This window comes from Tursiops truncatus, chromosome X (assembly GCF_011762595.2).
Source record: "Tursiops truncatus isolate mTurTru1 chromosome X, mTurTru1.mat.Y, whole genome shotgun sequence".
Lineage (NCBI taxonomy): Eukaryota > Metazoa > Chordata > Mammalia > Artiodactyla > Delphinidae > Tursiops > Tursiops truncatus.
In genome coordinates, this window is record NC_047055.1 from 33,758,507 (window position 1) to 33,781,883 (window position 23,377).

The following is a 23,377-nucleotide window of genomic DNA, read 5'->3' on the forward strand; positions in this document are numbered from 1 at the left end:
GATTAAAGACCTAAATGTGAAACTAGGCACTTTAAAACTCTTAGAGGAAAACATAGGCAGAACACTCTATGACATAAATTACAGCAAGATCCTTTGTGACCCACCTCTTAGAGAAATGAAAATAAAACCAAAAATAAACAAATGGGACCTAATGAAACTTAAAAGCTTTTGCACAGCAAAGGAAACCATAAACAAGATGAAAAGACAACCCTCAGAATGGGAGAAAATATTTGCAAATGAAGCAACTGACAAAGGATTAATCTCTAAAATATACAAGCAGCTCATGCAGCTCAATATCAAGAAAACAAACAACCCAATCCAAAAATGGGCAGAAGAACTAAACAGACATTTCTCCAAAGAAGATATACAGACTGCCAGCAAACACATGAAAGAATGCTCAACATCACTAACTATTAGAGAAATGCAAATCGAAACTACAATGAGGTATCACCTCACACCGGTCATAACGGCCATCATCAAAAATCTACAAACAGTAAATGCTGGAGAGGGTGTGGAGAAAAGGGAACCCTCTTGCCCTGTTGGTGGGAATGTAAATTGATGCAGTCACTACGGAGAACAGTATGGAGGTTCCTCAAAAAACTCAAAATAGAACTACCATACCACCCAGCAATCCCACTACTGGCATATACCCTGAGAAAACCATAATTCAAAGAGTCATGTACCACAGGGTTCATTGCAGCACTATTTACAATAGCCAGGACATGGAGGCAACCTAAGTGTCCATGACAGATGAATGGATAAAGAAGATGTGGCACATATATACAATGGAATATTACTCAGCCATAAAAATAAATGAAATTGAGTTATATGTATTGAGTTGGATGGACCTAGAGACTGTCATACAGAGTGAAGGAAGTCAGAAAGCGAAAACCAAATACCGTATGCTAACCCATATATATCGAATCTAAAAAAAAAAAATTGTCATGAGGAACCGAGGGGCAAGACAGGAATAAAGACACAGACCTACTAGAGAATGGACTTGAGGACACAGGGAGGGGGAAGTGTAAGCTGAGACAAAGTGAGAGAGTGGCATTGACACATATACACTACAAATGTAAAATAGCTAGCTAGTGGGAAGCAGCGCATAGCACAGGGAGACCAGCTCCGTGCTTTGTGACCACCTAGAGGGGTGTGATAGGGAGGGTGGGAGGGAGACACAAGAAGGAGGGGATATGGGGATATATCTATACGTATAGCTGATTCAGTTTGTTATACAGCAGCAACTAACACAACAATGTAAGGCAATTATACTCCAATAAAGATGTTAAAATAAATAAATAAATAAAAACAATTCATACTGGGATTAAATTTAGTCATAATGAGGCTAGCTGTTTTGCAACGTCTTCGGCTGTAATATTCTGGGAGATTGTACTTTTCAACCAGAGCTTTACTTCCAAGTAAAGGAAGGCAGTTGGGGCAATTGCTCTTAGGAATTATACCATCTTTTCAAAAAAATGAGAGTAAGAGCAGGTATAAAGCTGGCTGCTTTGGAAAACACTGTATTATTATGTTTGTTTCCAATCTGAGATGACCCAAGAATCCTGGAAAATACACAGAGGCCCTTAAGAAGTCTACCAAGACAGCTTATGCCTATGCTGGTCTTTTCAACCTGAGAAAATCAACTGTAAAATTCTAGGGTTTTAAGGCTACATTCCTTGGCCTGACCCTGGTCTCTTATTTATGGTTATGTCTTTCAAAACGCATCAAGTCCAGAACCTTAGCTGCGCTCTGAAGCTTCCTGGGCTATTTGGCTGAATAATGAAGCATAACCTGTAATTGTTTAGGGGTTGCACACAGGGCTTAGAAAGCATGCTGGTGCCAGCTCAATGGAGAGATTGTTTGGCTCACTTTCCCAAACTTCATTCCACTCCATTGCACCAGTAGTCAGGGGAGAAAGTCTTTTTCTTGTTATTGGAAAACATGCATTTCCAACACAGCGGCAATGTGCAATTCCTTCCACCAGTACCAGCACACCACAGCCTAGACAAGTTCTACATGTGTTTGGTGCAGTCTTTTTCCTTTGTGGTTTCCAGGACTTAAGACATATGTATTAATATAAGTTTACAAAGCACATTTTATATAGTTCATAGTCTAACAGTTCCCAAACTATATTTTGATGTACACTAGTCCCTCAAGATGCTCAGAGAAAAATGGACTCCATCAAAAAATAAATTTGGTAAGGCTGAATATTTTAAATCTTATCTTATATATTTACTTTGCATATTATCTTACTAAAGGCCCTGAGAAGTCCTACAGTTATGAAACCTGTTTATCTTTGTTAAACCGATCATACCCTTATCATATAAGCATGGCATCTTTTCTTAGAGGAACGTCTTACGATACACTGCAGATCACCATTTGAAAAATGTTTTCAAAGACTGAGAGACGTCAATGTAGGAACTCTGGAAGTCATCCAATGCACCACCAAACCTACATTTAGGACTTATTTGTATTGTATACTTGTAACCATTTCGGCCATTCCCTCAGTCAGTAAGGAAAAACAAACCTTTCATTATTGAAAGGGCCAATACAGTTGTACAGGAATGAACATTGACATTTTTGTAACACTTTCAAGTTTTTTCTGAAGTAGCATGGAATGATTTTTTTAAAAGGTAGTGGACTAGGAGACCAAAGATCTAGCTTCTCTACCAACTCTGCCACTAACTAGCTATGTGCCTTTATATCAGCTGGTTAACTTCCCCGGGTATCACTTTCTTCATCAATACAGTAGGAATGACAGTGCTTGTCTTAACCACCTCAGAAGGTTGTTGTGAGGCTCAAATAACCAAATACATTGGATAATTATTTCCTAGCATTGTGGAAGGAAACAAATGACAGTGGGGCAAGGCAACTAGGATGAGAGGTAGGAGCAAGAGAGAACTAGCATTGTATCAGGGTCTGTGACGATGTGCATAAATTACAGTGCCATCATTGCTCCAGAAAGAATGGAAGTCAAAAAGAAGGGTGAGTAAATGCATCATTTCAAGCTCAAGTTTTGAAAATCCCTTTCACCTTCCCCCTATTTTGGTAGATCAGACACGTCAGGACTGACGGTAGCTGGAGTACTGGTAATGGAAGCACATGGATGATATCTTAGCTCTGACTTTCATCCTGTCTCATGTGGCCCCTGTCCCAGAAAACAATGAAGCAGACTCAGTGGCTATTTGCACATGGCTCTTCTCTCCTCTCACCATCCTGCTCAGATTAATATTTCCCCTCCACCTTCCAGTTGATTTCCTCTTCAATTCACACAGCACATTTCAGAAGCTGTAAATGTGGCAGGAGCCTACTGTTTTCCCCTTCCCATCCAAGTCTTCATTGTTCTAAGGAAGACTTGAAAAAGAGGTCACAGAGGAGATTTCTGCCCCACCAGGTCTCTGGTAAAGATAGATGCCTGGGCTGACTAGACCATGAGAGTGACCCAGGGTGTCAATTCTTTTGGGCTTCTGGCCTCTGGCCCTTAGTTGAAACTTCCTTCTCTGAGTCCTTGATTCTGCTTCTATTATGTGTCATTGGTAACAATAGGACAAGGGGCTTTTCTAGTATATTATTTCTCAAATAGTTCCCTCCCCTGCTGCCTTGTAATAATCAGTACTGTGATCTGAAATTTGCTGCCACTTATATTCTCAAAACGTTATAGAGCCCAATTCATCTTTCCCCTTTTGATGCATGAGCTCAGAGGCTGCTTTCCCTGCTGTATTAGCTATTCATTGCTGACTAACAAATGACCCCAAACGTTATCAGATTACAACATCACACAATTATTACCTCACAGTATCTGTGGTTCAGGAATCTGTGGATGACTTAGCTTGGTTCTCTGGCTCAGAGTATCTTACAAGTCAGCAAACGAGGTGATGGCCAAAGCCAAAGTCACCTCTAAGTTCTACTGGAACAGGATGCACTTGATAGCTTACTCAGTGATTGTTGGAAGGAGTCAGCTCTTTGAGGGCCATTGGACTGAAGGCTTCAGTTCCTCACTAGCTGTTGACCAGTGGACACTCTCTCCTCCTGGTCACATGGGTATCTCCAAAGACCAGCTCACAGTATGGAAGCTGGCTTCATCAATGTGAGCAAATGAAAGAGAGCAAGAGAGAAGGAGTGTGTAAACACAATGGAAGTCACAGTCTTTTATGAGCTAATCTCTGAAGTGACATCCCTCTTTTTGGTTGTTTTCTATTAGTTAGAAGCAAATCACTAGATCCAGTCCACAAACTAGGGGAATGGACTATACAAAGGAAGGAGATTCCACAAGAGTATGAATACCAGAAAGCAGGTATCCTTGGAGAGGGTAGAGCATCTTACAACCACAACTGTCCTGTGTTGGGTACGTGGAAAATTCTGGGATTTGGGCTCCTCTTCCTAGAACATCCCAATCCCGGGTAGTTTCTGCTCATTGTCTCTTAAAACTTCTATTTCTTTCAACCAGCAATTTCTTCTTTAGGTCAATAATACAACAACTCAATTCATCCCATCCCCAGATGTCCTAGGTTCCTAAATCTGGTAGGATTTTTTATCCTTCTCTCCACAACTTCTATTTTCTGAGCTCTAATTCCCTTGAAGGATTTTCTTTTGATCAGTTGCTCTCTGAGAATGTCCTACTCCCTTTAGTTTTCTTCCCACCTTTTAGTACTTCATCCCTGTATGGCCTCTGACTGTTTTTTGAAATAAGCCACATTTCTCTTATTATTGTTTAACAATCAAAGAACGTTGGATCTAAAGTTTCCTTCATAACTTCTAATCCGTTTTCCTTGATTAAAGGGAAAACACAAACCATCAGTCATCTCACTGAGGAGCTTTATGGTATTTATTCCAATTTCCTGCAAGGAAAGGTAGATACACTTTCTATTCTTTAATCATAACAGACTTGCTGTTCCACCAGCAGCGAAACACAGTCTCCAAAGGGAAACATGCAAATTTGGCATGAGATGGGCCTAGCTTTGTATTTAATGAAGCCAAATGAAATCTGTTTCTATAGGAGAGGGACCATCTCCAGCTTTCTGTAGGATTGGTTTTCTAGTCACCATAAAGCAGGCAATGAACGAATATTTATTAAGTGTCTATAATGGGCCCAACTCTATTTTAGGTGCTTAGAGTATCCAGAAGAGAAGCATAAGACTTGGTGATTGCCATAAATGACCTGATGTCTGTGGTTGCCCCAAGGTAGGTCTCATTTGGATTGAGACCAGACACATGACATGAATTTCAACAATATTGTGGAAATCTGTGGAACTGTGCCTTAGAAGATGGATAGGATTTCATAGGCAGAGGGAAGAAGGGAAAATAGCATGAAAGCATATGCAGAACCATGCAAGGGGTGAGACGATAGTTTCCTTTTCATTGTGTTTATCATCATGAATGTTTTCCCATTAAAAAAAACAAAATCTTCTCATTGGCAGGCCACAGGAGAGGCTTGAGTTTTCTTGTGATTCTTACTGGTGGGGCAAGACCACTTTCAGCTCATATGCAGGCCAAAGCTGCAGCTTGCCCATTTTTATGCTCTTTTATTTCCATTTGTTCTAGTGTACAACTGCTTTTGTCTGCTTTGGGCTCAACTGCTGATACTTGGTCCAGATTTGAAAGTTGTCCTGCAACCCCTCTTCTGCTGCTCATCTTTCTGTATTCTACCGGTACTTTTATTTTTATAAGTATTTATAAAGTGCTTACTGTAAACCAGGCCTTGTGCTAAGTGCTCTAAGTAAATAACAGAAATGAATAAGACATGGGTCCTAGCCTCCAGGAGTTCATAGTCCAGTGGAATATGGGGACAGCTAAGATGACACCAATGACTCTCAATCAAGACAAATTGGCCAGTGCCATTGGAAATGCTAGAGCACTTTACTATGAGTAATGTGAATTCTGACTTCCTCAGTTGGGCATATGGTATTTGTTTTCACCTATGTATTTTGTAGACCTCAATTATGCCACATATTTTGAAATACGAAGTGTGTGTGTGTCCTGGATGGCTATTGCATGGTCTCTGTTGTCTCCTACCAGCAGCCAACTCATCTCTGGAATGGGTGGAATGTCATTTCATAATAAGCTGAGGCTATGCACTCTGGTTCATTCTCCTTCAAAGGGCTTTCATGGTGATGGGGACAGGAGAGGAGGAGAGGAAGCAAAGACGAAGCTGTTCTTCTTGGCCAAGAAGCATCCCTTTGACACTACACTTGGAATTGGTGGAAAGAAATAGCAAACAAAAAGAGTCATTGGCACCAGCGTTCAGTCAGGCCTTCCCATGAAAAGGAGTCCCTTTCATCCTTACAGAACTGAGGAGAACTAGTCTCATTAGAATAAGTAGTTTCTTAATCCATTGGAAATAGGCTCTTCTGTGCTGGTATTGGGGTCATAATGAAAATGTGATAAGACAGTAGGCAGGAGGTAGAGTCTGGCTGTGCTGGTGTCGCTCTGGAAAACAAGACCTGTAAATACAGCCCACATTTGACATGATGGCACTAGGGTAACTTTCAGAATATGTTTCTGTCAGGAAAACTGACACAGCTCTCTACCCAGTCTCCTCAATCTAGGAAACATTATTGCACATTAGTGCCTACTGAGACCTTGGCAATAGCCATGATGAAAGGAAATGGCCACAGCAGTGCAGGGGTTATAGAGTTGCTTTCTATTTGTACAAATGGTGGGAAGAGCCTATAGGACAGGGGTGGAAAGAGGCTGGCTGGGTTGTAGTTAAGAAACCTATTATCTGCTGAATCAGGGTAGAGACAACAGGAGACAACAGGCACATTTTATAATGCCCTATCTTTCAGCTCTATTTGCAGTTTGAAACTCTGTGCTAGTGGTTCCCAATATGAGGGTGAAGGGGATTAGAATAGGCCACCCCCAAATATTCCACTTTGGCATAAGGAATATTTTGAGCTGAGGGCAATTAAGAAGCAGCAAACACAGGAAGAGCTCTTTGCCCTCCCCCATCTGCCTAAAAGAAGGAAATCAATTTCCCTTTATGAAGGTGTTCCTCCTCCCTCTTCCATACTAAGAGAACAACCCTTATCACCAGAGACAGAAAGTCAGAACCGAGATGGGTCTGCACAAAAGAAGTTACTAAAAAATCTCTTATCTTCCATTAGTTTCTTCCATGTATATACATTCCCACAATTCCCCATGCCTGGATGCCCAACTCTTTGTCCTTTGTCTTGTCACTTCTTCACAATTTGTAGGCCCCAGGTACAGAATCTGACAGAGTAGCAGAAAAGGTTTTCCACTCCCCAACGGGGACAGGGAAGTGGTATTGGAGATACCGCAGATGCTTTTTGAAAAAGTCATTCACCTCTGACTTTCCACCCATTGACAGAACCATTGCTCTAGGAAGAACCAGAACTTGGGGCCAATTTAACGAGTTCTGGTTGAATGACTGAAGTCATTTGCCTCTGCCTCCTGATTTACCCTGCTTCTGCCCGAGTGCTAGTGAATCAGGCACTTTGTTTTTTCTCTTTGACCAGTCCTCCATTTCATACCCCTGTTTCAATAACTGGGTCCTTCTCCAGTTTCCCTGACATAAGCTCTTGGAAAGACTTCCCAGAACCTACATTTCTCTAAAGGACTGGTCCTCTTATTTTAGAGTACATTGGAATTTTGTCTGCCAGACAAAATACAGGATGCCCAGTTAAATTCAAATTTCAGATAAACAACAAGTAACTTTTAGTATAAGTATGTTGTATGCAATAGTTGGGACATATTTGTAATAAAAATGATTTGTTGTTTGATCTGAACTTCAAATTTAATTGGACTTCCTGTATTTTTATTTTCTAAATCTGGCAATATAACCTGGGAACTTTGTTAAAATGTGGATTTCTGGTTCCTAGTCCCAGAATTCTAATTTGACATGTCTGTGGTAGGGAATTTTTAACAGGTACATTGAAAAAGGTAGCTAAAGAATACACTTTATGAAACCCTAACCTATACTACAGATCTGCTTGCAGCCCCTGTTCCCTGGTAATTCTGGAACCTGGAGTCTTTCCCCAGGACCTTATTCCTGTACCTGGGTTCTGTTCCCATTCCAGATAGCACAGATGCCCAGCATTAGTACGTTTATGCAAGGAAGCAAATCATTACAGAAACATTTCTCAAGGCCCATGGCTCTGGGGAGTAGAGAGGAAGGTGAGAATGATTCAAAATGCTCTCAATCAAAAATGATAATTATAAAAATAACAACAAAAATATCTATCACTTATATAGCACCTACTATGTGCCAGACACTGTTTTAAGTGCTTTTACATAAGTTAACTCCTTTAATCCTCACAACAACCCAATAAGATAAGTACGGTTATTATCCCCATATTAAGATGAAGAAACTGAAATACAGAGATTTCAAGTGATGTGCACAAGATCACACAGCAAGTAAGTGGCAGAGCCAGGCAGGTTGATCTATTTGCAGTCACCTTAAATCAAATTTTTGGAGAGCAGGGTCCAGTAATGGCCCTAAACAAAATTGTAAAGTGGGCAGTCTGCTTTCCTTACCCCTCACCTCTCTTCTGGCCACCTTCCTTCCAGTCCCTAATCATTTTTCTACATTCTCTAATTTCCTCTTCATACCCAGCAACGTAACTCAGCTCTGTTTCCCAAAGCATCACTAAAAAAACTCATGACATTGTTACTAATAAGGCCCTTTTTGCTTTGAAAACTACTGCAACAATAACATCTTCCTGAACAAGAGATCAGGAGGGAGGGAAGGAGGGAGGGAGGGGTCTGTGTTCAGGGTAGGGTAAGATGTAGTACTCAAATAAAACTTTCTAGGTAGATGTAGGCAGCTCTAATGAAAAGTGATGGTCAGCTATTACTTTCAGAGTGAAGTACATCTGACAATTCTTGTAAATGGAGTAAACAGGAGGCTTGTTCCCCTTAAAAAAAAATTGGAGGTAAAATTGCCTATTGACTATAGAATAAAGCCTGATGCTATTACACTGAACTATACGTAGCTCTTCTCTTGTCCCTGGAAACAGTCTCTGACTCAGAGGAAACCTGCCCTGTTAGCTGCAGATCTCTGAATGGAATATATCCTGTCTGTGTCCTAATTAATACCTCAGGTCTGCAGAGTGTAATTGGCCTAGAATGTAGAGCTGTGTTCAGTGTCCCTTGGGCCAGTTGCACAATAAGAGTTGAACTGAAGCTACAGAAGAACTTGTCAGCAGCAAGCTGAGAGCGTAAGGAATGAAGCTATTCATGAAGGGTGGGAGAGCAATAGAGTCCTTTTGGAGGAGACAGAGCAACAGAAAAATTAATTTGGTGAAGTTGGCAGGGTTTTTTTTTTGTCTCTTTCCACAAGGGGAGAGTGTTGGAAAATATTCCTTTATTTATTAATCCACTTATTCATTCAGCCATTCATTCAACAAATATTTAATATGGGTCTACTATGTGTCAACCACCATTTAAGGAACTAGTGATACAAACATGAAAAGGAAAAATTTCTAGCTTTTATGGTGCTTATATTCTAGTGAGGAAAGATCTACTGCAGAATCCTGTGGTTTGGATTCAGTAACATGGATCAAGACCATGGCCTATTGACTCACTGAGGTCACCACAGGCAGTGAGCCTAGGATCTCTAGTGGCTGAAGATCAAAACTAGGAAGCTAAGCTATGATCATTTGGATGTCCTTCTCCCTCATTACTTCTGGATCAAAATCTACTTGTCCCTCAACATCTCCTTCTATTCCACTGCCTCCATAAAGCCTTCTGTAATGACAACAGCCCCCAATAAAGTCTCCTTTCCCTGCTTTCAAAGTCTGCACTCTTGCACTTGATTATGCAAGGTCTCATTTCCTAGCCATTTTTGTGTTCGTTCTTACCTTGCTGGTGGTAGGAGTAGGTTGAGGGAGTTGTAGCTGATAAAAGGAAGACGAAGTCTGATTCTTCAGAGGGATCTAAGATCCCTCAAGATCTTCCTCTGTCAGCTTCCCTGCAGATGCTAGCCCCATCCTGAACCTCAAATATGACAGTGCGCCAGTATCAAGGGAGTCATGAAGACAATTCACTTTTCCAAAGGATCCAAGGATTCCTTATCCAATCTTGTTTCCTTAATGTCCTAATGGGAGATGCCGATCTATGTAGTCCTGGGAGCTGGAGTAGAGGGGAGGAAGAGATGCATATCAGTCAGGGTTCTTAGTTGTAAAGAACTAAAATCTAAATCTGACTAGTTTAGGCAGAAAACAAATTATTTGAGGCTTGTTAGAAGCTTATACAATCCCGGAGAAAGCCAGAGAACCAACTTGGAGTCCAGAGAGTCAAAAATAACACTCAAAATCACAAGGCAAAAGTGGAGATTCCCCCTGACACTGCTGCTGGGCACAAATACCACAGCTTGAACTGTGAGAAAGAAAAAGGCAGACCCTGACACAAGTGAGCTGACCTGATGCTATCACCCACGCCTTGGTGTTGCTAGGAGCTAGTCTGGCACTCACAGCTAGGTCTTGGTGTTCTCCTGTTAAATATCAAAAATTTCACAGGACAGCAACATCAGACAGAGTCACCCTGTGATGGTGATGGATCAAGACATAAATGTAAACATTGTCCAAATCACAAAAATGATAAGACATTCCCCTACCCTGGCTAATGGGGAATGACTGCTGCTTCTTTACCAATTATAGCTTTAGCTTTGGGTTAGCAGTCCCTCCTCCTAGGTAAGATTTATTAAGATACCCAGTCATGGAATTACCACTGCTTCCTAACAGCATCCAATCCAGAACAAAGCCCCTCTTCCTCACCCCCCCAAATCACCTAACACAAGTCCAAATCCTATAATAAGTGCTCTCTAATGTCCTCCCTGTGGTATGCATTTTCCCTTACATCAATGAGTGATAAACCCAACTTGTTGAACTACAAGATGTGCTACTGGTAGTCTTTGTCTGGAAGGCATTGACAACTGCCAATATCATTCAATGTGGGCACCAGACACTACTCCTGGAACCTTTGCAAATGCTGCCTCTTAAAAATGAAATGGAACTGCCCCTATCTTGGCCAGAATGCAGTCCATATTATATCTGCTCCTCTGCATCACTAGCTTCCAATTCCAGGTCTGAGTAGGTACACGTGACTGAAAGAGCGTAGGTCACATGCCTGTACTCACGCAGTAGGGAGGCTTGGGAAACAAACGTCTGGTTTCTTTGAGGAGTCTGGCACTTCTAAGGTGAGGAATTCTTAAAACATAGGAAGGGTGTTCACAAGTGCTGAGTAGTTGTAGCAGACATTGTAAATGCTCCATCCAGATCCCCAGGGATTCTTTTTGGTGGTCTGGTGCGCCCATCCCCCAGCTGCTGTAATTGCTGCTGCTAAAAGCTCACATCTATAACCTTCTCTGTAGGACTGCCCTTGAGCAGCTGAAACTACCTCACCTAGGAGTTCTGTCTCCCAAGGCTGACTATAGCCAATGACAGAGTGGGGCAGTAGTACAAAATCCCCATCCCTTTCGTCTCAAGGTAGGATGGACTCTTTTGAGCCATTTACATATACCCAGAGCTACCTGTGGGATCAGGGTGATGCTAGATTTCATGCGAAATAACATCCTTGCTTAGCTTCTTCCCTTGCCCTCCCTTGTTTCCCTCACAGTTTTCATTCTCCAAAAAAATCACTTGCATAGGAATCCTTTCTGAGGAACCAATCCTAAGACAATGTCCACACCTTGGGCTGACCAATATCAACATATATCCTTTTGCATACATAAACTTCACAACAACAATAGTCTCCGTGTGATATAATGCAACTATTTCTGGTATAAATGCAAACATGTCAAAGAGTGGAATCTCAAATTCTGATTAGTTACTAAATATATTCAGACCTCAATCCAGGGTCTTTGGATGCTGTGCATTTAGCCTCTAGTTCCATCACAATTGCATCTTGATATTCTCTAAACTAGAGACTCTATGTAAAGTTAACCACTATGTATGAAATAGTATAATGGGAGGGGGAAATGAAATATGTCACAGCAAGGAAGAAACTCTGGGTAGATATTATAGTCTTCTTTCTGAAACTTTTCCTATACCACTCTGTCTATATTTCTTTTGCCTTCCTTAGTCCGTATCTAAGCTGCTAAAAGTTCTTTACCTCAGGCATGACCTAAAACTGCATTCCTGAGCTTTTTGGTGGGTCTGCCTGTATGTGGTTGTCCAAGTCTCCCTTTTTAACTTTACCACTGGAATGGTAGCGGAAGGAAGTGCCTTGAAGGATCCTCTGTGTCCCAGACACACTCCTCCCCACCTTCACTCTACAGTAGCAGCCCTATGTCATACCATCTAGCTCTGAAAACTCCCATCTTGGGTGTTATTCTGGTGGCACAAACAGTCCAAAATAGCCAGATGGCTGTCTCCTCTTTTAGGTAACAGACATGCTGTTGTGTGTCTGTCCAGAAGAAGCATGTCTTCCTCAAGTACTGAAACCTCTCAACCAGCAGAACCATACAATTTTGTGAGTAGGCTAGTAAATGTAATAGTGGGAAGAGCCACTCCAACTTCCAGCCCTTGGTTCCTAGAATACTTGCTCTAACAGCAGCACTATCTATTGACCACTAGTTCAGAGCATATGCCGCATCCTATAGGATAACATCTCCAGTGTTCAGATCTTGAGCCCCAGAGACTCTGTAATTGAGTTTTAATAGACCATTGCATTGCTCTACCAGGATAACTGCTCCCGGTTTATGATGTCTGTGGTAAGATCAGTGAGTCTTGTATTAGTCCATCAGCTTCATTCTTTCTCTGTAAAATGAGTTTCTTGTGAGGGATACAATGGCAGTGAAAAGGACATTCATTAAGTCTATGAGTGGTGGTGCTGGCAGAAGCATTGCTGGCTGGAAAAGCAAATCCATGTCAGAGTTAGTATCATTTCCAGACAGGACAAATGGCCTTCTCTTCCATAATGGAGGGCATCCAAAGTAATTGACCTGCTACCAGGTCTCTCTGCAGAATGGGGCCCAACTGGGGGCTTAGCCTGGGCCTCCACTGTTGGCAGTTTGGGTACTCGGCAGATACGGTAGCCAAGTCAGCCTTGGTGAGGGGGAATCCATGTAAATGATGCCATGCATAACCTCTATTTCTGCCCTCATGGAGCTCGCCACTTCATGTGTGAGCTCATTAAGTAAGCACTGGGGGGACAGAGAAAAGAGGCTGGTTGACATCCATGATTGTTACGTTTTGTTCACTTGATTATTGAGAGATTTCTCCAGAATGGTGGCTTTTTGGTGAGCCATCATAAAGGACATAAATATTCTCATGAATTCGAACTAATACTGGTCCTGTAAAGTTGAGATGATGCTGGGGGTCAGGAAATACAAAACGAAACAGTACAGGAACAACCTCCAAGTCAGTTTCAAAGTATGGTTCAGATATCTATACTCAGCCCCTTGAGAATGACTAAGCCAGGAAGCATTTGAGTGGCGAGTCAGCTCTGACACCTGACTGATGAGGTTAGACCTCTGAAGAGAGGAAAGTTCTGAGAGGAGTTTCATTGACAGAGAGGTAGAAGGAGCCTAGGGCTTAGAATCTGAAAACCTGAATTTGACTTTCAGCTCTGTCATTTAAGCTATATGACCATAGGAAACATGCTTTGCCTCTCTCGGTTTAACCTTCCTTGTCTATAAAACAGGGTTAATAATAGTTTCTTTGCCAACCTCATGGAATTTTAAGGTCTAAAATGTGATAATGCGTTTGGAAGCCATACAAATATAAAATGAATTTTTGCCATAAAGGAAGGGCTTCCATGAACTCTGCTGAACTTGGAGGAGAAAGGAAAAGGACCAGGTCAGACACTGTGACTTCCTCGGAGCATGGGCCAGGCTGATGAACAGGTCCATAATTTCTAATCTCATTGGCTCTCTGCTTTAGACCAAGAGTACTGTGGAGCTGGCAGAAGTACCATAATGTGGAAGAGCCCATCTGAGAGAAGGCTTAAAGTCTATTTCCAATTGTGCCTTTTGAATCTGTCTCAGTAAACAGAGAAACAAACATGTTCTAGATTAATAACTCCTTTGACAGTTGATTCTGAAAACCATGGGAGCAGGTAATGAGGAAGCCACAGAGAGTTTTTTGTTGGCTCAGGAGCCAAAGGATTTATATTTTGAAAAAAAATGTGATGTTCTGAAACAAACTCCCTTTCTTCCCAACCTAAATCTTGGAATATTTCTCCTGAGTACAGAGTGAGATGGGCAACTGATGAGTCTGCATCCTTGGGTTCATGTAGATGATCAGTTTAAATAACCCACAAAAATAGTCCACTTTGGGGCTGTGTGTGTGTGTGTGTGTGTGTGTGTGTGTGTGTGAAGTAATCCATACTCTGTGTGCATAGCCCTCCTGAAAACAAAAAACACACTGCTGTACCCTTGTTGTGCAACGTTGTTAGATGAGAAAGCAGAAGGGAACAGTGGAAGTGGATGATCCTGCAGAAGAAGGGAGGCTTGATCAGAGATGCATAGACTATGGATGGGCATAAGGGACAAAAATAACTTTGGCTAAGACTACAGGATTTCTGTTATGTTGGTAGCTTATAGGTAATCTTCCTAATAATGCAATGTTGAATTCTACACAACTACAAAATATGAGGGAAAAACACTTGTTTTGGCACTTTACTGAGTGCCCTTGACATGCCTTTCTCAAGGTCTTGGTTCCCCAGCAGCTTACAGTGAGAGCAGCAGGTGACATTGTCACACATCTCAGGTAACCGGGGGCCAAAGCAATAGGGGCTACTGAGCCTAAGCCCTCTATGTTCCTAATGTCAGCATCTGTTTTCTGATTCTTTGCTCCTTCTTTCCAAAAGAAATACCACATAATTATCAAGTGGCAGAGCCAGGATTCACACGCAGGCTGTCTAGTTCCAGAACTTGAATTTAGATGATGACACACTCTCTCCCTACTGGGATTGGTGACACTGTGTGGATTGGCAGCCTCTTCCATTTTGCAAACCTCCACCCAGGCTTAGTAAAAAGGTTATTTTTCTGAAATAGATCATCCCCTATTACACACTCCTCCCCACCAACTCCATTCCTCCCCATCCCCTATACCTGAATCCTGAGGTGTTTCCATCATTTTTTTTAAACTCCTGAAATTACATTTCAGGGAACCAGTACCACATACATGCAGCTAAGGGTCATTGGAGTCTAGACTTGCAGGTTTTGTGTGCAGAAGATTGAATTCTCAATTCTCAATTACATTCTTTCTGCTTCAGTGCCCTGAATATTGGAGAATCATGAAGTACAGGCCATGAAGCAAGCCACAGAGCTCCTGGAGATTTGGTCATTAGTTGTCAGGGCTGGAAGCTTTTATATGGCTCTCTGTAGAGCAATGGGAGATGATGAAGACGCTAAGTTATTTTAAAAGACACCAAGGATTCTTTCTGACTTTCTGACTAAGGCTAGTGTGCAATTTGTTTTTTGATGTGGACCATTTTTTTAAAAGTCTTTATTGAATTTGTTACAATATTTCTTCTGGTTTATGTTTTGGTTTTTTGACCCCAAGGCATGTGGGATCTTAGCTCCCCAACCAGGGATCGAACCTGCACCCCCTGCGTTGGAAGGCAAAGTCTTAACCACTGGACTGCCAGGGAAGTCCCTGCAATTTCAACACACAAGGATTTGTTCAGCTAGTACCCTGTGCCCAGCAATGTGCTAAATGTTAAGAGAGATTCAAAGCCGAAGAAATAGTTCCGGTTCCTAGGAGCTTTCAATCTAGTTGAGAAGACACGATACACACCTAACAGATCAATACAGAACACTTCATAATTATGTTAAAAATTACATGTAATCTAGTACCAGTATGAAAGGTGTTATGGAAAGTCAGAACAAAGAGAGACAAATAATATAATACTAATAATACCACCTAGTATTTTATTGAGCACTAAATATGTGGCAAATATTTTCTAAGTACCTAAAAGAATTAACACTTTTAATCCCCCCAATGATTATATTGAATTTGGTACCAGTTTTATCTCAATTTTAAAGATGAGGAAACTGATGTACAGAGCAGTCAGGGAACTTGCTCATGGTCACACAGCTAGTGAGTGGCAGCACCTGGATTTCAACCCAGGCAGTGTGGAACCACTGTTATCTTGTGCTCTCTATTCTGCCACCATTTCAGTTAGTCTGAGCAGTCTTCATGAATGGTGTGGGACTGTCTTCAAGGTCTAAAATCTACACTATAACAAAGCTTGAAGGATGGTATAGGTTTGGAAGATCATGGAGTATACTGCAGTTTAAAAATAATGCAATCACATGGTTATAACTAGCTATCTTTTCATTGAGCCCCTATTTGACAGTTTTCTATTGCAATGCAGTGGATTGCTCGCATGTTCAGAATCATGTGGAGATAGTATGATGTAATAAGAGGAACATGGGCTTTGGAGTCAGACAAACCTGGGTTTGGGTCCTGGATCTGTCTGTACTAGCTGTGTGACTGAGGCTTAGTTTCTTAACCTCTCTGAGTTAAATACAAAATCACATTGGTTTTAACCAGCTCTCTTTCACTGCACACTTAATAGGGGCCATGAGCTTTACAAGCATAACCTCATTTAACCCTCATCTAAACCTCATGGCAACTCCATGAGCTAGGAATTACTATCCTGCTTTTACAGTTGAAGAAACTATCCTAGGTCAAATTATTAGTAAGTAGTAGAGTAGGGATTCTAGTCCTGGCTTGTGGTTATGCTCTGTGACTGCCACCACTACAGACTAGGCCATGATTTTACCTGGATGGCCTAAGTTAAGACTCAGTTTAAACACGCAGAACATTGAAAAATATTCTTAGCTGGTCCCCAGTACTTTGCTGTTTTATTGCAATTTCACACAAATTAAAAGATCAAGAACATTATACTTATTAAAGGTTCTTAAGTATTTAAATATTAAAGAGCCTTATTATTTAATTATTAATTTACAAGAATAAACAGGCGATAATGCAATGGCAGGGAGGGGAAGAAGAGCAGTAAGAAACAACCAGATCTACCAGATATTAAAACAGATATTGTAAGGTGACAAGAGTTAAAACGTAAAACTTGGTAGTATGTGAGAGAATAAGCAAACCAACAATTAGAAAAATACATAGCATTCCAATAGGTCCTTGTATAAAAATTGCTAGATATATGATCAAAGATGCATGCTGTAGCTATTCAACAACTGTTTATTGAATGAATGAATGAGGCATTGCCAATCAGTGAGGAATGAAGCGCTTATATGAAAACTTGCTTTTCTGTGCTAAGCATCTTTACACATATTATCACCCATAAATTTTACAAAAACTCTGTGAAGTAGGTATCACTTTCATTGTGTAGATGAGGAAGCAGAAGCCAAGAGAGGTTAAGAAAATAGGCCAGGGACTTCCCTGGCTGTCCAATGGTGAAGACTCCATGCTTCCATGGCAGGGGGCACCGGTTTGATCCCTGGTCGGGAACTGGGGAGCTAAGATCCCATATGCCATGTGGTGTGGCCAAAAAAACCCACAAACATATATATATATATATGTGAATATATATATGTGTGTATATATACACACATATATATGTGAATATATATATGTGTGTATATATACACACATATATATGTGAATATATATATGTGTATATATATATGTGAATATATATATGTGTATATATACACACACATATATATACATATATATACACACGTGTGTGTGTGTGTGTATGTATATATATATATATATGCCAAATTCACACAGCCCATGAATGACAAACCAGGACGTGAACCCAGGTTTATCTGACACCACAGCCCATTTTCCTCCTATTACATCACACTGTTTCAAAATGATTGCAACCATACACACAATCCACTGCACAGCAAAAGCAGGCTTCAGGGAGGACCATAGCAAATAGCAGTAGTGCTTGTGTAAGGGAGGTTGCCTTATGGATTTTAATTTTGGGCTTTTTGCTATTGCCTATGTATATGATTTTAAAACCCTGTTGTATACAAAACAATAATGAACATTAGAAAGAGAGAAAGTAAATGGTATAAAAAGAAAACCAAGGTGACAGAAAGAGAATGCTTTCCATCTATAAGGAAAGTTCTCAAGGACCAGAACCATGCCTCATTAAGCTGATATGTTAACCTTAATTATTGGAATCTCAACCTTAGGGTAACAGAACTTGCATTATGCTTAGTTTTTTCAGAAAGAAATCTAGTGAGTGGTTAAGGGAGCCTAACCTTACTTGCTTAGGTCAGTTTGCCCACTGCCCAGGCTAGAGTCTCAGGATTTTACTCAGAGGCTGGAAAGACGACAGTATATACCACAGCTAGCAGCAGGGGTATCTGGGAGTTACTAAATCTCTTATTCAACTATGCCATCAGAGACAGATTTAATAATGCCCCTTGGCCATAATCCCTCAGAAGGGACACTGGGAGATAGTTTGTCCTGCACACACACTCCAAAAAACCAGTCCAAGATTTATATATGCTCATTCTGTATGGTGGAAAGGAAGTCTGGCTGAAATGACTGACTGGTTGATCATTTTCAGTATAAAAGACTAATACAGACCTTCTTCAAAGCAAGTCTTCTTAATATTAGCAGCAGCAGGAGCAGCAGGTCCTATACTAATTGATTTACATGTCATTTAAGCTTTACGACACATCTTGTAAAGTTGATACTATTATTATCATCCTCATTGTACAGAGAAGGAAGTTGAAAGACTAAGGGACTGCCAAGGGCACACAACCTCTTAGTAAGTGTAGAGAAATTCCTTCTTCTACCTTGATCACTGATAAAGATTATTACTTTACTGCATCTGAATTAAACTTGGAAGGAGGATTTCCCTCCTCCTCACCAGTCCAAGCCTGTAGGATTGCATTAGTTGGCAAAGAAATGGTGGCAAAATGCCCGAGGGTTTAAGATTTAGGCTATTGAGTATTAGCTGGTCCTTTTGGTCTGGTCCATGTCTGGATTGATAATAACTGCACACTCCCTGCTTGGCTCTTGGAGATGTTTTTCCACAGATGGTTCTCTGCATATATCATGGTCTGTTTCATCTGTTGAAAAGATGAACCATCAATCATGGTCGCTGCCCTTGAGATGCCTACCATCTAGACAAATAGTAATGTTGTGTATGGGTCGCATAACTGCTTTCATGGTTAAAAAATGTGAAAACAGCACACAGATGCAATCCTAAATCCTTTGCAGTAAAGAAAGAACATTTTGCATAAATTGAAAGCTTTGGGAGAGTGAGTGTGAAGGGGGTTTATCTGTTTGGAAAGTACCCAGGAAGATTTTGCACTAACTTTTGACTGTGTGGAAGTCAATTGTAGGAGCTATTTGAGAAACAGGAAAGAATGGAGTGAACATGGCACATAAAGGTATGAGAGAAAATCTCGATATTGGGAATGTTGAGAGAAGGCTTGAAAGAAGAAATGGAAAGCCTGACTATGGGAGTATTCAGGGGAGAACACATATAGTTCTGAATTTACTGGATAAGTAAGCACTTGTGTTTATGAAAGAGAGAAGGCAGATAGAAATTGAGAAATAGTTTAAAGAGTTTTCTTACTCAGGCTGGGAGGTAAATATGGATGTTGGATATTTTAGAGTAGAAGGAAACTAATATGGCTCTCTGGACTGAACTGATCAGTTGTATTATTGCCTCTGAGTTCTTCTTGCAGGTAAAGGCCAGCTTCTCATACTGAAAGTAACAAGCATTTATTGTCTACTTTTCATGTGCTGGAATCTGGCTAAGCCCATTACATATATTATCTCATATCATCCTCAAAACAACTTCACAAACTACAGTCCCTAACAGATGGGAAATTTAAGGCCTGTGGAGATTAAGTGACAAGTCCAAGTTTATACAGATTGTAAGTGGCTGAGCTCAGGGCTGCTTGACTCCAAAGTCCACATGCTTTCCCAGACTCTCCATCTTGGGCAGGGTACCAATATTTTCTCCTTTACAATATGGGACAGAACTCAAGAAACTAGTATGGCTGGCAGGCAGACTAGTAGCTCTGTGATGAGTCTTCTTGTAAAGGACATATGCAATCATTTATAATTCCACCTACCTCTATTTTTATTTTATTTTTTTTACAGCAGTTTCTTATTAATTATCTATTTTATACATATCAGTGTATATATGTCAATCCCAATCTCCCAGTTCATCCCACCCCCCGCTTTCCCCCCTTGGCATCCATACTTTTGTTTTCTACATCTGTGTCTCTATTTCTGCCTTGCAGACCAGTTCATCTGTACCATTTTTCTAGATTCCATATATATGCGTTAATATACAATATTTTTCTCTTTCTGACTTAACTTCACTCTGTATGTCAGTCTCTAGGTCCATCCATGTCTCTACAAATGACCCAATTTATTCTTTCTTATGGCTGAGTAATATTCCATTGTATATATGTACCACATCTTCCTTATCCATTCGTCTGTCAATGGGCATTTAGGTTGCTACCATGACCTGGCTATTGTAAATGGTGCTGCAATGAACATTGGGGTGCATGTGTCTTTTTGAATTATGTTTTTTTCTGGTATATGCCCAGGAGTAGGATTGCTGGGTCACATGGTAATTCTATTTTTAGTTTTTTAAGGAACCTCCATACTGTTCTCCATTGTAGCTGTATCGATTTACATTCCCACCAACAGTGCAAGAGGGTTCCCTTTTGTCCACACCCTGTCCAGCATTTGTTTGTAGATTTTCTGATGATGCCCATTCTAACCAATGTGAGGTCATACCTCACTGTAATTTTGATTTGCATTTCTCTAAGAATTAGTGATGTTGAGCAGTTTTTCATGTGCCTCTTTGCCATCTGTATGTCTTCTTTGGAGAAATGTCTATTTAGGGCTTCTGCCCATTTTTGGATTGAGTTGTTTGTTTTTTTAATATTGAGCTGCATGTCCTGTTTACATATTTTGGAGATTAACCCTTTGTCCATTGATTCGTTTGAAAATATTTTCTCCCGTTCTGAGGGTTGTCTTTTCATTTGGTTTATAGTTTCCTTTGCTGGGCAAAGCTTTTAAGTTTCATTAGGTCCCATCTGGTTTTTTTTGTTTTTATTTCCGTTACTGTAGGAAGTGGGTCAAAAAATATCTTTCTGTAATTTATGTCAAAGAGTGTTCTTCCTGTGTTTTCCTCTAAGAGTTTTAAAGTGCCTAGTTTCACATTTAGGTCTTTAATCCATTTTGAGTTTATTTTTGTGTATGGTGTTAGAGAGTGTTCTAATTTCATTCTTTTACATGTAGCTGTCCAGTTTTCCCAGCACCACTTATTGAAGAGACTGTCTTTTCTCCATTGTATATCCTTGCCTCCTTTGTCATAGATTAGTTGACCATAGGTACGTGGGTTTATCTCTGGGGATTCTATCCTGTTCCATTGATCTATATTGCTGTTTTTGTGCCAGTACCATAATGTCTTGGTTACTGTAGCTTTGTAGTATAGTCTGAAGTCAGGGAATCTGATTCCTTCAGCTCCATTTTTTTCCCCTCAAGACTGCTTTGGCTATTCGGGGTCTTTTGTGTCTCCATACAAATTTTAAGATTTTTTGTTCTAATTCTGTAAAAAATGTCATTGGTAATTTGATAAGGATTGCATTGAATCTGTAGATTACTTTGGGTAGTATAGTCATTTTCGCAGTATTGATTCTTCCAGTCCAAGAACGTGGTATATCTCTCCATCTGTTTGTGTCATCTTTGATTTCTTTCATCAGTGTCTTATAGTTTTCTGAGTACAGTTCTTTTACCACCTTAGGTTTATTCCGAGGTATTTTATTCTTTTTGTTGCAGTGGTGAATGGGATTGTTTCCTTAATTTCTCTTTCTGATTTTTGTTGTTAGTGTACAGGAATGCAAGAGATTCCTGTGCATTAATTTTGTATTCTGAAACTTTACCAATTCACTGCTTAGCTCTAGTTATTTTTCTGGTGGCATCTTTAGGATTATCTATGTATAGTATCGTATCATCTGCAAACCGTGACAGTTTTACTTCTTCTTTTCCAATTTGTATTCCTTTTATTTCTTTTTCTTCTCTGATTGCCGTGACTAGGATTCCAAAACTATGTTGAATAATAGTGGAAAGAGTGGACATCCTTGTCTTGTTCCTGATCTTAGAGGAAATGCTTTCAGTTTTTCACCATTGAGAAATGATGTTTGCTGTGGGTTTGTCATATATGGCCTTTATTATGTTGAGGTAGGTTCCCTCTATGCCCACTTTCTGGAGAGTTTTTATCATAAATCGGTCTTGAATTTTGTCAAAAGCTTTACCTGCATCTACTGAGATGATCATATAGTTTTTATCGTTCAATTTGTTAATATGGTGTATCATATTGATTGATTTGCGTATAGTGAAGAATCCTTGCATCCCTGGGATAAATGCCCCTTGATCATGGTGTATGGTCCTTTTAATGTGTTGTTGGATTCTGTTTGCTAGTATTTTGTTGAGGATTTTTGCATCTATATTCATCAGTGATATTGGTCTGTAATTTTCTTTTTTTAGTATCTTTGTCTGGTTTTGGTATCAGGGTGATGGTGGTGTTATAGAATGAGTTTGGGAGTATTCCTTCCTCTGCAATTTTTTGGAAGAGTTTGAGAAGGATGGGTGTTAGCTCTTCTCTAAATGTTTGATAGAATTCACCTGTGAAGCCATCTGGTCCTGGACTTTTGGTTGTTGGAAGATTTTTAATCACAGTGTCAATTTCATTACTTGTGATTGCTCTGTTCATATTTTCTATTTCTTCCTGGTTTAGTCTTAGAAGGTTATACCTTTCTAAGAATTTGTCCATTTCTTCCAGGTTGTCCATTTTATTGGCATAGAGCTGTTTGTAGTATTCTCTTATGATGTTTGTATTTCTGCTGTGTCTGTTGTAACTTCTCCTTTTTCATTTATAATTTTATTGATTTGAATCCTCTCCCTCTTGGTGAGTCTCTCTAAAGGTTTATCAATTTTGCTTATCTTCTCAAAGAACTAGCTTTTAGTTTTATTGATCTTTGCTATTGTTTTCTTTGTTTCTATTTCATTTATTTCTGCTCTGATCTTTATGAATTCCTTCCTTATAGTAACTTTGGGTTTTTTTTGTTCTTCTTTCTCTAGTTCCGGACCGGGACATGAACGCACGTCCCCTGCATCGTCAGGCAGACTCCCAACCACTGCGCCACCAGGGAAGCCCAGGTAAGATTTTTACTTGAAATTTCTCTTGTTTCTTGAGGTAGGATTGTATTGCTATAAACTTCCCTCTTAGAACTGCTTTTGCTATATCTCATGGGTTTTGGATCATCATGTTTTCATTGTGATTTGTCTCTAGGTATTTTTTGATTTCCCCTTTGATTTCTTCAGTGATCTCTTGGTTATTTAGTAATGCATTGTTTAGCCTCCATGTGTTTTTTTTACATTTTTTCCCTGTAATTGATTTCTAATCTCATAGCCTTGTGGTCCGAAAAGGTGCTTGATAT

At 40.2% G+C, this 23,377-nt stretch overlaps 1 long non-coding RNA gene across 1 annotated transcript in view; it reads left to right on the forward strand.

Annotated features, from left to right (window-relative positions):
• LOC141277652 (uncharacterized) overlaps positions 1-23,098 on the forward strand; it is a 69,702-nt gene extending 46,604 nt beyond the window's left edge. Inside the window, exon 3 of the long non-coding RNA XR_012329389.1 lies at positions 23,019-23,098. This is a non-coding gene — a long non-coding RNA (uncharacterized lncRNA). The remainder of the gene's footprint in view (positions 1-23,018) is intronic.
• The last annotated feature ends 279 nt before the right edge of the window (positions 23,099-23,377 follow it).